The following is a 12,163-nucleotide window of genomic DNA, read 5'->3' on the forward strand; positions in this document are numbered from 1 at the left end:
TGCATTATTCAACACATATACACACACACACACACACAGGTACACAGACACAGGTACACATGCTAATTAGAGTGAGTGGAAGGGATGGTGCTTGGACACACCCTCTTAGTGCCTTCAGAGTTCCCTTGCCCTCTGCAGGAGAGAGAGAGGGGATTTCTGGGAGATTTCATCATTTCGAATGCTTCCGCCCTGCACACTGACTGGCACATGCCAAAAGAGCTGGCAGGCCTGCCATCTGTCCGCCTCAACGATGTGGCATGGAAGCTCATGACGAATTAATGCACCTTTGTCTTCCTCAAGGGGAGTCCTACAGAACCCCTTATGGCTCGCATTGTGTTTGAGAACTCACCGGAAACTCTCGATTCGCTCCTTACCCAGCACCCACTCAGACATGCCAATCCCAAAGTCAACTGACTGACTGGCTGGCTAGCTGCCCTACGCAGCAGATCAAAGACTCCTGTTTGATTTGGAGTCATGTGCCATTCCAAACACATACTGAATTCCAAATTCTTTAGTCCGTGACATTCCAGACACGGACTCTCTGTCTTCCATGATGAGAGTTGTCCAATCCCAAGAGATTCCCGGAGCAATGCTGTCAGTTCCCTTTCCCCTGCCGACCCTTCTGGGGTGACACAGAAGCACAATCTGATTTGAAGGTGCCGGAGGTCGTGTGCTACCTCCATTTCAGGGGGTTTATGTGAAACTGAAAGGGTTGCCTGTAACTTGTCCCAGGACACCAGGCCAAATTAGATCCAGAGCCATATGAAAGCCCATCCAGGAGCTTTTTGTAGGATAGAATGTGGTCGGATGTAGTTTCAAGACTTTTTGCTTTTATTGACCTTTTTTTTTTTTTCAAAGGGTATGGTTATGGTTAATTCATATAAGTCGGTAAGAAAATGACAGAGTATGTATGAAATCTAGCATTTTGAGGGTTATGGGGGGTGAAATCACCAGCACTTGAACTAATGCTAAACCTATCCAGTGTTCTGTGATTTTAGATTAGATTCAGTTGCATTCCAGCTAATCCAGGTATTTCCAGAAAAATTCCCACAATCCTGCTCTTCTCTCTATGTCTACCTAATGCACAGTGGCGAGTCTTCCTCCTTTGAATACTGTACATTGCCAGTGCCATGTGTCTGAGTATGAGACAGGTGAAACAGGTATGCCTTTCTATTGTATTTAACTGTGCATTAACATGTTTGCAAAGACTGTGGGAGACCATACACTGTTTTGATAGCTTTGATGATGCCACCTAGAGCCATGTACTCTGGCGGTTTAGCAAACGAATACTTATGCCATAGATACCTGACTAGAGAGAACACAGATTTGTGAATTTAATCCCTTTATGAGTCAAAATGTTTTTTCTATACGGTGAAGCCAATGTGAATGGCTGAAGAGACAAACAGGATTTGCCTAATTGTTTTTGTCCAATCAAGTTAACGTTTTTTTCTATGAACTTTTTTTATATCAGAAACTTCCATTATGAACATATCAGTTGTTTCTTTGGATAAAATCTTTAATATATTTTTTCTTTCTTTCATTTCCAACTTGTAAGAAAAACTATTTTTATATTTAGCTGTAGCCTAGGTAATGACATACTGCAGTAAGGAAAATTCTCAAACTTCATGTAGGTGTTGTAGAAATACAGTGTATATTGTACCAGTAGTAAACCGATTAGGTTAAGATGACCTGTTTTATTTAATGATTCCTCGTTGGTTTAAGTCACAGTCCTGTTTACTCAAGGAAGAACTGACTGGCTGTTTCAGCAGGACTTTAAAACAGCAATGAACCTTGTGCGCAATGGTACTTGCTCAGATTGAAAGAGGCGGTGTGTGTGTGTGTGTGTGTGTATGCGTGCGTGCGTGAGTGTGTATGTGTGTGTGTCAATATGGGTGTGCACACACGTGGGAGAGAGAGAACCACGGCCTTTAAAAAATTACAAATGCTTGTGTATTGTATCAAAGACAGGCCTATGTTCTGTAAAAATGATAAAATCACCGGAAGTTATTCTTTTGTTGTCCTTGTGCGAGGAGTCCAACAAAATGGAAGACTGACTTGAAAGAAGGAGAGTGAAGGTGTTAGTGAATGACTCAATCTTAAGCACTGACATGTTACTTATCAAGCACCTGTCACTCAGCGGGCCTGTACACTCTCATTAGTCTGGGTGCCATTTGCCTGTATGTGTCTGTATGCGTGGGCAAGTGTGTGTGTGTGTGTGTGTGTGTGTGTGTGTGTGCGCGCGCACACACATTTTCTGTTTGAGAGGAGTGATGCCTCTATACTTGTGCAAATCATCATGTTAACTGTGTTTGTGTGAATGTCGAATTTGTAATGGCATTTTTTGATTTTTTTCTCTCTTAATGTCAACAGCTGGAGTCACCAGCAGTGTAATATATTTCCATTTTTGGAAACACTTTTTTCGATTAAGTATTCCTAAATGCATGTTTAAAGTTATTTTGTTAAGACATTCAAATAAATGACCATGGAAAAATTGTCACTGTCTGAGTGTGTTTGTTCTAAACCTGTCTGCTTGTGTGCATGTCAACCCAGGGACGTGCAAGTGTTGTACCGTTCCGTTCTGTCAGACTGGAGCATGCGGCTGATTTTGATGAGCATTGAACAAGAGAAAGTTTGTCGGTCAATCTTTATCATTACAGAAGTGATGGTTGATTCCGTGTCACATGTCACAGACCGCAGGCAGGCCGCGCCAGGACTGTCGCTCTCACTTTTCTCATACGCCAATTGCCAATCTGTCCGCTTGCGCTTGTCAAACATTAATAACACATTCACATCTAATATACCTTTTAATAATGTTGTAATTTAAAATACCGTACAGTAACTACATAATTTGACTTTTGAACAAAGCACAACAGTGTCTAGACTACTGAGCTACAGTGTGTGAAATAATTCCAGCCTTTGGGCCTCTTGGAAATGCTTTTATGCTATAGCGTTACGTTTTTCTCTCAGGCGCTGATCTCTCTCTCTCTCTCTCAGTGAGTGTTTGAGAGCATATGCAGTCTATCTCCCATGGATCTCGAAGATTTGTAGAAAATTCCTCAGAGAGCTCGAGCACAGCTGGGTTGGTATTTGCGGTTTCAGCCGTTGTAAACGGAGCCTCCCGTCAAACAGCTTGCACACAGCAGAAAAAATAAATATAGCCCAACATCCTCAATGACTTAGCTCACTGACCGACAACGTCAGTCAATGTAGATACTTGCCCAGGGCGAATTTCAAATCAAAGAGGTGGGCCTAAATTCAAAATACAGTGGTTTAAGCATACCACATGTTGCTTAATTGTTATTAAAATGATGGCATTAGCATTAAAACATAGGCATTGAACTAGCTCTGTGTTTTTGCACATTAAAGGAGAATATAGGCTACGTTATGCCTGTCAATTCAAACTCTGACTTGGTGGTGTGTAATAATTCGGTCTATAAGAATTATCTTTGGTTTTGTTCACCAATGGATATACTGTAGCTCTTAGTTTAGATTGATAAACTGGGCTGCACAAAGATCATGCATTTCAAACTGTTCAATAGGCCCTCACCAGAAGCCAAAATTCACGTGCCCTAATTTTGCAACAAAGACAGACGTCTTCAGTAGGCTAGGCTTAACCATATTAGGCCAAAACCAAACTGGCAGTCTAACAGCTATAACAATAACAGCTTCTGTAACATTTTATTTTTAGGATTCAAGGCCAGTGTTGCTCAATCGTTTTATACACTTAGGTTTCTTAGGTTTCTTTAAAATGGTATTTTGTTTCATTTAATTCTTTATAATATGAATATATAAATATATATATATATATATATATATATATATATATATTTATGATATATAGATATTCATTTATTACGTAATTTCTCTGCCAAGTCTGACAATGCAAATGCAGACCTGTTCATTATGTATATCACACACATTTAGAGGACACTGCTGCCACCTAGTGTAAAGTCTCTTGTCACAAGTAAGTAAATTCAATTCAAATTCAAAATTCAATTTAATTACTTGTCAAATGTAAATTCACTATTGTGCCGAGTGAATGTACCAGTAATCACTTAACTGTTTGTGTTATCCAAATGAGTGTCCTTACATCAGACTATAGAAGAAATGTCCTGTTAATTTTCAGCTTAGTACATTATTTACAGCAAAGTAGTCATTACTACTGAGACTGACCATTTTCAGGACTATTTCAGAATGGTGGTTCATAAAGTCTTGGTTCTAAACACAATATAACATTCTCTCTACACAATATAACATTCTCCTTTCTTTCTCTTTACTTAGTCAAAAGGCACTTAAAGGAAAATTCCTGTATTTAGCACTTTGAGTCCCTTTTCTGGTTTGTTTTGGATGAACTAGTGTGGTGGACACCGACATTTTGACGATTGGTCCTGTCTCGACTTTTCTGACTTGTTTTGAATCGCCTTTGACTACTCAGAGTGGCTGCAAACAGGCATACTGAAACATGTCCTAAAACAACCCTTAACACTTGTTTTCAAAACTGTGCAACTCACCGAGTGGTTTTGAAAACGAACGTTAAGGGTTGTTTTAGAACATGTTTGAGTATGCCTGTTGGCAGCCACTCTGAGTAGTCAAATGCGATTCAAAACGAGTCAGAAAAGTCAAGACAGGACCAATCGTCAAAATTTCGGTGTCCACCACTCTAATTCATTTAAAACAAACCAGAAAAGGGACTCAAAGTGCTAAATACCGGAATTTTCCTTTAAAGACCCTGTAAACCAAAATCAGAGATTTGTGTGGAAACACCTTGTATAAGTTAGAAAAGAAATACATACCCAACCGTTGTAAGCACCACAGTGGAGCTCTAGAAAGGCATGGGTGATGGACTCTACCAGCTACTTTATGTCATCTTTCCACAGACTGCAAAAAGCCCTAAAAGAAGAACCATGAGAAACATTGACAGCACCTGTAATAACTTGGACTGATCTTACACTGTTAATATATCCATAACAGCTAAGTATGACGGAGACAACTTCCACACGTCTGCATCTCTTTATTGGAACTCTCCGACTGCAAATGTAGTCAACATCTGGGGATTACAGCATAACTTAGTCACCACTAGATAGCACTGTTTAACTACAAATAATATGGAATGGCGCCGCTAAACAATTATAGTATCAATATACTACACTCCTTCCCCTTAAGCTGTGAAGTTCCCCCTAATAATAAACTCCTAACTTAAACAAAACCTTTGCTACAGCAAATTACTTTCCAATATTGTAACTAAATAATTACTGCCAACACAACCTATTTGACCCATAATTGCCGTTTACATTTCAGTCTCAGGAACTCTTTTGCACATTTGTGTCTGAACAGGAACTCTATTGTTTTAGGGACAATGTTTCTCAGAAACTGACTGATCACAAAGTCAGTCGTTTAGGAGGCGCCCTCTCTCTCGAAGGGTAACTGCGCCCAAGCACCTCAGGGGAAATGGCTGCTCGGTCAGCAGGTGTCACTGCCTTGTCACAGGCCACTGAGCCTAGTAAGAGTGTTGCAAGCGCCTTAGCCTGCATTTGTGTCAACGGTGTAGCTTCAGGTGAGTACGGGCTACCACCTACTGCTCCAGGTGTGCCTTTCCCCCCCAAGTCCGCATGAACCACTGCAGGGTAGTTGTTGGTGACGTCCATCTGCTCATCCTGAACCTCAAATGTCTCTGGACTGGACGGTCGGTTGTACAGCAGATGGTCGATGTGGACTGGGCGTCGGTTCACTCCATTCCACACCAGGTAGGTCACTGGTCCGAGTCGTTTTTCCACTGTTCCTTTCGTCCACCTCTCCTTTCCTCCACGGAAGTTCCGGATCAGAACTGAATCACCCTCAGACAGATGTCTCAGCTTGGAGGCGGTTTGATCATGGTAGACTTTCTGTTTTTGTTGTTTGGCTTCCACCACTCTATCAAGATCTGGTTTCAGTAAGCTGAACCTGGTCCTGATCTGACGTTTGAGGAACAGTTCAGCTGGTGCACAACCAGTAACGCTGTGTGGTGTACTCCTGTAGGCCAACAGGAAGTTGGCTAGCCGGTGCTGCATTGTTATAGTGACAATTATGTTTCTTCTCATCGAGCACTTGTTTCAGCAGTGATGCTTTCACTGTTTGGACTGCTCGCTCTGCTCCATTAGAAGCGGGATGGTATGCTGGTACCAAGGTCTGCTTTATGCCGTTGCTTTGCAGGAATGTTTTGTACTCCTGCGAGGTAAATTGTGGACCGTGTTCGGAAACAATCTCCTCGGGGAGACCGTAGGAAGAAAAGATGTTCCGCAGCACCTCAATCGTTTTTGCGGCTGTGGTTGTTGCCATGGGAATTACCTCAAGCCATTTCAAATGAGTGTCCACTAACACTAGGAAGGGGTGCTGATCCTTCTCTGCAAAGTCAATATGTAGCCTCTGCCACACCCTAGCAGGCCACTGCCAACAGTGTAGTGGTGCTGCTGCTGGTAGTTTCCTCACACTCTGACAAGCATCACATTGCTGTACTGAATGTTCTATCTCACTGTCTAGCTGGGGCCACCACAAGTAGCTCCTGGCTAAGTTCTTCATCTTGCACCCTCCAGGGTGCCCTTGGTGTAGGTCATGCAGTAGTCGTTCTCGGTTTGCTGGCGGGATGATCACTCGAATTCCCCACAGAATGCATCCTTGTTCCACAGACAGTTCATTCCTTCGGGTGAAGTATGGTTTCAGTGTGTCATCCTTGATAGAACTTGGCCAACCGGACCGAGTCAGCTCCAGTACCTTGCATAGGACTGGGTCCTTTAGAGTGCTCTGTGCAATCTCTGTAGCCTGCACGGGGAGCTCATCTACTAAGGAGAAATAAAAGATCCTACTCTCCTCTGCTGTATTATCCTTTTCCTTCCCTGGCAGTCTAGATAATGCATCTGCGTTTGCATTTTCCGCTGACGTCCTGTACTCTATACTGTAGTCCTGTACTCTATACTGTAGTCCTGTACTCTATACTGTAGTCATAAGCCATCAGTCTCAGGGCCCATCGCTGCATTCGCAAAGCGGCTAGTGTGGGGATTTCAGACTTGGGTCCTAAGATGGCAAGGAGGGGTTTATGGTCAGTTATTAAACTGAACTTGCGGCCATACAAGTACTTATGAAATTTGGTCACGCCAAATATTATGGCCAAAGCCTCCTTCTCTATCTGACTATAGTTACTTTCTGCCCCTGTCAGCGTGCGAGATGCAAAGGCGATGGGTTTCTCGTTCCCATTTTCCATTATGTGTGACATGACCGCACCTATCCCATAAGGGGATGCGTCACAAGCTAATCTCAGGGTTTTCTTGGTGTCATAGTGAATGGCCTCAATGTGTCCAGTTACATAGTCTGTCTGTTCTTAGTCTTGGATTCTGTGAAATAAATTTCTAAATATCACCTGCTTGCTGCAGCTTCGGTCTGCACATCCTTTTAAAACTGCATCTTTTTCTCTCTCAAGAATTTAATCTGCTGCCGGCTTGTCTCTCCACATCGTCCAAAATGCTTGATTGCATTGCATTCTCCACATTTTTAGCTAAATGTGCATGTACCACATCAGCATTTTTGTTCAGTGAATCTTTTGTAAATTGCTTTACAATTACCGTCGGGCCTATAGGCCTTTTGCCTGGCTTGCCTCAGCTTCGGTCATGTCCTTTTAAAACCGTCTTTTTCTCTATCGTGAGCATTTAATCTGCTGCCAGCTTGTGACTCCACATCGCCCAAATTGCTTGATTACATTGCATTCTCCACATTTTTAGCTAAATTTTCATGTATCATATCAGCATTTTTGTTCAGTGAATCTTTTGTAAATTGCTTTACAATTACTGTCGGGCCTATAGGCCTATCGCCTGGCTTGCTTCAGTCTCGTCTAAAACTGAATCTTTTTCTCTCTCGTGAGCATTTAATCTGCTGCTTGTGACCACATCGCCCAAAATGCTTGATTGCATTGTATTCACCACATTTTAGATACATTTTGGTGTACCACATGGCATTTTCTTTCAGTGAATCTTTTGCTTTGCAATTACCTTCTTGCCCTCCTCTTGGCTGCCTTCACTCCTTCGTCTTCCTAATGTTAAGGCTAATCTTTTTTGGCTCAATAATCCAGTTACATAGTCTCTGTTTTTGGTTTTGGATTTTGTGAAATACATTTCTAAATAAATGCGACTTATAGTCCGGTGCGACTTATATATGTTTTTTTCCTGTTCATGACGCATTTTTTGACTGATGCGACTTATACTCAGGAGCGATAGTCCGGAAAATACGGTACACCAATTCTGCATGGATATATATTTGTATGTATGCATTTTGGCAAGCAAATGTTAAACTGCTACAACAAAATTCCCTGATACCGTAATTTCCCAGCTATTAGCCGATGTTTATACATTGATTTTGTAAAATTTCTTCAGCTATGAGGGTAATACATGGGGGCAGTTAATAGGTATTAATATGGTTTTGTTTTTTTAAACTTACATAAAACACTGTCCTGCAGTGTATACACAATGCAGCTAATACACAGGAAATTACTGTATTCCATGGCTTTGGCCCAAAAATGATAAAATTCCCTGACTTTCCATGTCTGGAATAGACTTTCAAAAATTCCATGATATTCCAGAAATTCCATGACCCGTGGGAACCCTGGATATGTTACTAATGTGGGTAGATTTAGTAGCAAAGCCTACTTCTTGTGCACAAGGGCTGGGTTGATTGGTGATTTTGTGTTTGCTGCTTTGGTTCACTGTTGTTGTTGTTGCTGTTGTTGTGATAACTAATTAAATAGTTGCAGTAATTTGAAACTATTTTGTAAGTGAAGCATTATCTAACCATACAGAGATGGCTTGAGTAGATTGAAGGAAATTCAATAATTTAATTGCAAATAACAGTTTGATCAGGATGACATGTCAGGGAAGAAATGCCTATTTGTGTCCTGTAATGGCAAAGGACAATGACTTGATATCTGGATCCAAAGGCATAGCTACTCTGCTTGAAAGAAGTGAAGAGTTCAGAATTACAGCCATACATGTAATGAGACTTCACTCATCACTGCGACCTATGGTGCTCTATCAGCTTCTGTCTTAGGTCACAAATCATGTTGATAGCTCATACCTGCAAGACACTCTTTCTTGACTAAAGCAGAGATGGTTGAGGAGGCTAAAGTTCTAAAGGATCTTTGACTAAAGTTTTCCAGTTATTACATTTTTTATTTAAACCTTTATTTTACCAGGAAGGTCCCATTGAGACACAATGTCTCTTCTGCCAGGGAGTCCTGGTCAAGATCCAGGGAGTCCTGGTCAAGATGTTACATGTTATGTAACTAGTGCACATATTATCTTTTTTTGTTGTTGATAATTTTGTGTTTAAATCTTGTTCCAGGTTGTGTTCTAACTGTTATTATAATGTGTTTGTATTATACTCCTTTTTCTCTTTTTTAAAATATGTTATTTAGACAAAATGTTTTTACTCTAGCTTGCTCATCTTTTTATTTTTCATGCATTTCATTGGCATATTATCCAGTGATTTACAGAGAGTAGGCCTACCTTAAGGTTAAGTACCTTGGTCAGAGGCACAACAGTGACAGACAGGGATGAACCCACTTGTAAGTTCCCTAACAAATACACCACAGATAGCTGATAGCAGATAGATGGCCTGTGTGTGAATGGTCTGTGTTCATACTCACAGTGTTCTCAAATACCTGAATTACCCAAAACCTCATCAAAATAATCCTGCCAGGAATTGAAATGTGACCTAGCCATGTATTTTGAGGTTTGAAAATGTCAGAAATGTAAGCTAAGCATCCTCATTAACCCCTAAAACTACTCCAATATCAAAAAGATCGGCCATCATGCAAATTGTCCAACAAATGAAAGTTAGCATCTGACAGTTGCTTGGGACCTATACTGTACATTTCTAACATAACACTTTGACGTAGGCCAATTCAACATTTCCGGGTTCACCTTACTGGTTAATAGACCATTTCACTGATAGCTTCTTAAACCAGATGTACCGCATAGCGGTACAAAATATGACCACCGCTCAGTCCTGTACATCTATTCCGCGAACATAAATCACACTACTCAATTTGTATCCATCTTCTACTCCACCCCCACTCTTGAAACTTGTGTGTATGCTTGTTTGGCATGCCTGTGTGTGTGCGGGCCGCACAGCAAGTAGCCTGCTGGCGCTGCAAAGGTGAATAGATTTGTAGCACTAGCCAAAAAAAATTGAAACATTGTTATAAAACCCTCTAAACCCTCTAAACTCTCTCTAAACAATCACAAGTAGGGCAGTTCATCACAGTTCATCCATTGCAACTGGACTGATGAAAGGTCATGTACACCTGTAGGCTATATTGTATTTGAGGAAAGCAGAATCAGGTAGCTATCAGGTATCAGTTTTACATTTATTTATTTATTAACAAACAAAACAATCCCTGTCATTTCCACGCAGTTTTCAACAGCTATCAAGAAGAGAGGTCATGCCCAGGGTTTGCGTCCGACTAATAGCGTATTTTATTAGCCTATGGCCTGACAAAATAATCTTCGCATTCACAGCGCAAATTAATGTAGTCTTTTATGCAGTGGAGAAAGTGACAGCGCATGGCAAGAAAGAAAGTGTGTCCAGATTTACCCATTCTTCTCAGTTTAACTACAGTACTTGCGAAGTAGCCTACTCATCATACAGACATCACAAGTATCACATCACATGAAAGAGCTTTTTCTCAGCTTGTAAACGATGTTAGCCATTTGGTGAACGGTTCGCGAGACAAATAAATACTATGATTAAATTGAATTATAAATTCTAGGTTCTGCGCCTATCTCCCTACCCATTCATCTTGGTGGAATACTTCATGAACCCTTCGTTCAAAACATGGCAAACCATATTTAAGCAATATAGCACGAGTGAGAGTGGGGTTGGTCATGGATATTTCCACGGGTGTTGTTCGGCCGTAGCCACGAGGCCGGAGGCGTCTGCCTATACCCACCGAAAGGAGGGTATAGGCAGACACAGTTTTCTGTGAATATCTCGAGAACCGTAAGGTTTAGGAGGACCATTTTTTTTGTTGAAATGGTCAGTGTTGGAGTGTTGACAGTTATGTTTTAGTAGCTGGTAAACTTCAACGTGCCAGTTTACGTTAGAACTGAGCTAAGATGGAACTTACGTGCAACCGGCTGCAGGATATAGAGCGACCACATTTTTTTTGAGCAAGCATTGATTATGCGTGACACAGTCTCAATTTGCGGGACGCATGAATATGGCTTCAAACGCTGTGTGCGCACGCGCTACGCAGGACGGGTGGTCACCCTAATGCTAACGGTAGGCCTAACATTATTTTACCTAGGTCATAGGTATACAACTTGTATAAGATTAACGTACCTGCAGTTAAAACCAAGCATGTTCAGATTTATTTCGGCTTCAAGAAGAAATGGGACTTACATTTCATGTGAAAATCATCCTACCCTTAATTAGACGTTCTCTGCGGTAAACTACAGTGTTGTCCTGAAGAGTCTTTCCAACCCACTTTAGATTAACTTCCAACAAAATTACGTCTCACTGCAACGATGCGCCATCTGGTGGACAAACGACTACGTAACGCCAATACTGGAAATGCTGCCAAATGATGATGAATATTTAGTTTTCCTTTAATCCTACTGAATTTGTAATTATGTATCGGCCGTTCTAATTGCCGATACCGATAGTATGTACGTGCCTGTGTGCGTGTGTATGTGTGTGCACCACCATCTACAGGCCAATGAGTGTACAGTCACTAAATGTACACATAACTTCATTTTTTTAGACCCCCCCCCCCCCATGGATGAAATTCTATGAAACTTAGCATACCCCCAGAGAATGTCAGGTTAATCATACACATAAAATTTGGTGCAGTTCTGAACATCTTAACTGAAGAGAGGGGCGATTAAAGCAGAATGATATTGCATTTTCATTTTTTACCGGGGGGTTGGGGTGCAAATCACAAATGAGTGATTCCGTAAAAGTCTAGGGGTCTACATACCCACCAAATTTCATGTGCCCCGGTGTTTCGGTGTCCCGGGTATAGTTGACCAAAAATTCAGGAAGTAGATGACGAATAAGTGAAAGTAGATGACGAATAAGTGAAAGTTATTTCCTGAATTCAACGTTTGTTGGTATATAGCCTAAACTCAAGTTATCCAACATT

This window comes from Alosa sapidissima, chromosome 3 (genome assembly GCF_018492685.1).
Source record: "Alosa sapidissima isolate fAloSap1 chromosome 3, fAloSap1.pri, whole genome shotgun sequence".
Classification (NCBI taxonomy): Eukaryota; Metazoa; Chordata; class Actinopteri; order Clupeiformes; family Clupeidae; genus Alosa; species Alosa sapidissima.